General features: G+C 38.7%; 1 long non-coding RNA gene across 1 annotated transcript; it reads right to left on the reverse strand.

Annotated features, from left to right (window-relative positions):
* Positions 1 to 3215: 3215 nt before the first annotated feature.
* LOC144987989 (uncharacterized) lies at positions 3216 to 3664 on the reverse strand. Its single transcript, XR_013651685.1, has 2 exons — positions 3525 to 3664; positions 3216 to 3446 (listed from the first exon to the last, which is right to left on the reverse strand). It is a non-coding gene; the product is annotated as an uncharacterized LOC144987989 (long non-coding RNA).
* Positions 3665 to 3939: the final 275 nt, after the last annotated feature.

The following is a 3939-nucleotide window of genomic DNA, read 5'->3' on the forward strand; positions in this document are numbered from 1 at the left end:
CAGTTGTGTCCAGACAAAATAAAGGTTGATATTATTCCCACATATTTACGTGCAGCCAAGATGCACATTGTAGCATTGACCGCATGGATATTAAATGTTGTTGGCACGTATTAACCTAATCCCTACCCATCTTCCGGGTCCGCCTGGCCAATAATAAAGTGCTGGCCGCACGGATTTAGAAAATTATGAGCAAAGAGGCACTTAATAATAATCATAACAATAGTAAAAGCATTTTTAGAAGATCATGTTGCTCTGGGGCGGCTGTGGTGCAGCGGTAGGGCGGTCGACCCATGATCGTAAGATTGCAGGTTCGATTCCCGCCTTGCACGCCCATGTGTCGAAGTGTCCTTGCAAGACACTGAACCCCACCTTGCCTCTGGTGGGAGGTTGGCGCCAGTGTTTGGCAGCGGAGCCGCCACCAGTGTGTGAATGTGTGTGTGCATGTGTGTGTGGGTGAATGGGACTGTGACTGTAAAGCGCATTGGGCCTTCGAAAGAAGGTAGAAAGCGCTATATAAGTATACGCCATTTACCATTTATGCCACAGTTTTGTTTGCTTACAACGGAACTTGCTATTTCTTCTTCTACATCCGTTTCTGGTATTTTAGAGTTCTGTGCACGTCAAAATGATTTATTCCAAAGTGTGGCATGTTTAAATGTTTGTTATAATCGGATGAAGGTTTTCTGGGCCTGTGTACACAGTTCTATTCTAATCCGATCCTTGATCCGATCAAAGACATTTTACACATGTAACTGCAGTTAGTAGTGTTTGTAAGGCTGCTGTAGTGACGCTGTTTCTCCCCCTGAATCAACTAAATCCATACGAGAAAGTACTTAAAAAATGAGGCCAAAGCAAAGTCCGTTGGCAAAATTCCCTTAAATCCAAGTAGAACTAAATCGTCCCACTTTAAGGTACTGTAAAAAAGGCCTACGTAGCCTTCTCTGAGAAGAGGGTTCCTATTCCTCAAATTGCAAATGCCTGATGCTTCCTTTTTTTACCTTCTCTGACATAGGACACCCCAAACACTCCTTCATAAAGTTATAAACAGTTCATTTTAGGAAGCTGGGTCACTTATTCCTGCAGCCAAAATGGAAAAATCTATCATGAAACAAGTAGAAAATACAAAATCTTTACCTAAAAACATGTTTTTTGCTAAAATGTCAACAATTACTGAATTCCTGCAAGTAACTGTAGTTTCTGCTGAAGAAAAAGAACAGTTTAGCCTTGCAAAATTACAAAAATTCAGTACATAACTTCACATTGTTGAGAATAAAACTGTCAATCTGAAATTAAGAATAACACTTTCCAACAAGAGCGTTCATGTACTTATAGTAAGCAGAATAAAAGAGTATCAGAAAAAATGGAAATCTTCAACAATTTTAAACTGAAATCCTAACGGAATAGATGTAGAGTCAAAGGTAAAAGAAATTGCACGATAAAGCTATGAATTCAAACTTGTTGTGTTTTTTAAAAATGTAATAAGCATTTAAAATAGGTAAAGTAAAAAAAAATATTCAGAACCTAAATATGTTTTTAGATTAGCTCTGAAAAGATAAATCCTTCAACATGAAGTGAAAGAGATGACTTACTCTCAGGCTGGAAAAAGTATGCAGCAGCCTTCTGTGCTCTAAGGAGAGGATTTATCAATGAATACATTTACACACAGCAGGACAAAAATAATGTTACTTTCATTAAGCTTTTATGACCGTTGCTACTGGAAACTTTCTGTGGTCAATTTTTGGAAATGTGAATCCTTTTGAGGTCAAAAACTGTTGAAATGTCCCCTGCATAAAAGTCACTAAGGCCTTGACTTCAGCCTTTATTTTAATGATATAGCTCTATGTTCCTGTGTGACTTCATTTGCACAAGATAGAATAAGCAAATATGTTTAATGTGCTGTAGATTTTCATGGCCAAACACATCACCCTGGACGATGCCTGGTCAAAACGTAAGCATAGCTGGCGATCTTCATACTGTGGAAACGACAGTGTTTTAAGCTTGAAACATTAAATACATAAAACAAGCTTTACAGTAATTGTATTTTTAGTGATTTTTCAAAATTTTAATGGAAAATGAGGCCAAGACTGCCTGTTGCTGATGGGTATAAGTGACTACAGAGGTGGGACACACTCATAATAATACTCATGCCATGAATAACTGAAGAGACAACTTGCCAATAAACACTCACCTCTTCAATTAGACGGTCCGGCTAGTTGATCAAATGGAGATGATGCTTGAATGAGAAGTGGCTCAAAGCAGTAAAATCCATACCGTGGTGAAATAATGTTGTTGAAAATCTTTAAGGTCCTCCATGTTATCTATTTATTGTAATAAACCAAAATCACACTCATATTGAAACATTTTGTTGGCAATAAAAGATGTTGGACTTGGGAAAGTAAAATGTGAAAAAGTCCAGACACAGCACTATGATTATGATTGCAATTACCGACCATGCAGGCAGCAGGAAGAGAATTACAGCAACATCACAGAAACAAGATGTGAGACAAGGGCCTGCTCAGCTGGGAAATATGTTAGTGAAACCCCCTGCAGACACAGTGGTGACCACAGGCTGCACAGTCATATTTTGATTAGTTTCCCTCCCAATAGTCCAAATGCATCAGGATGAGTTATGCCTCATGTCTCCACTGGACATCATTATGCAAGAATCTGTGGTGAAAAAGCACTGGAGAAAAATAGCTTTTGCTGAAACTAACCAGGTTGTTGACCATTGTCACTCCCTTTTGTCTCTGGTGCCACTTTAGTCTATTCCTGTAGAGAAATAGACAACAGCAAATGTAAAGTTCCTTTTTATTTTTTCTTCCAAAAACCATGTAAAAAGGACTTGGTCAGCCTATTAAAAAAATTTGTTTTTTTTGGTTTTGTCAGCAAACCAATAAAGTTTCTTTTAAGATGAGATTTGAAAAAAAGCTATGATGCACATTGCCCATTTTAATTGAATTAGGGCTTTTCCCGTGATCCGTTGCCTGAGTCTGTCTCTTAGAAGGTCTGCTTTAGTCAACTCTAGTACAAGCTGAAATCAAAGGCACCCTGGCCCAAAACAGTCACAAAATGACTCTGGTCCAGATCAGTTAAAGCGTGAATGAAGATGAACTGTTTTTCAATCGAGTAAGACAACAGTAAATGACATACTGTCATGATCCGAAATCGAGACAGACCCAGATGCTGAAACCCAGAAGGAGGACACAGGTAAGTGGTTAGGTTAGTAATAAGGATTTATTTATTTATTTATAAGGATTTATCCAATGAGGTTTTGGCGTTTGGCGTGGCTGGAGGTTCTGATGTAGTTTGGAGTTTGTGGCGTGGCTGGAGATCTTCGCGAGTGGTGTGGCTGCAGATCTTGAGGAAGTGTTTTCCTCTGGGGATTCAGGAAGGTAGCTGGTGCTCGAGGAATAGTCTGATTCAGGTGACTTTTGGGGCATGAAGTCCTGAGGCAAAAACAAACAAAGTTAACGAGAGAACAAAAACAAGGGGGCCAGACGTGAGTCTAAGGGTTGACTAGGCACCATCAGGGTTAACGAACTGGTGAAGAATGCTGGAGCTGGGTCTCCTTAAGTATAGCAGGGTGTTGATGAGATGAGTAGTCACAGCTGGTGAGTCAGGAGCAGAGCAGAGCTGGGAGGGGAAGGAAAACTGACAGAGGCACCATGACACATACACTACAAACTATGTATACTTGCAAAGATTTGAAACCTTGTTTTCAACATTCAAGATATGTTACAGGTTCTTCTTAGCGTCTAAGCTTTTCTCAAAAATCTCAAAAAATAAAAACCACTGAATTAAAACTAGCAAAAAAATACTTATTACTAGACTATATGAAATTAAATTTTGTAATAGCTCTATCAAACAGTTTCCTTTCTATTTTCCTTTTTTAAATGCTTGGAACTCCTTGTTTCAAGATTTTGATATTTTATAATAGGA

Source organism: Oryzias latipes, chromosome 19, assembly GCF_053564925.1.
Source record: "Oryzias latipes strain Hd-rR chromosome 19, Olatipes_Hd-rR_3.1".
NCBI classification, from domain to species: domain Eukaryota; kingdom Metazoa; phylum Chordata; class Actinopteri; order Beloniformes; family Adrianichthyidae; genus Oryzias; species Oryzias latipes.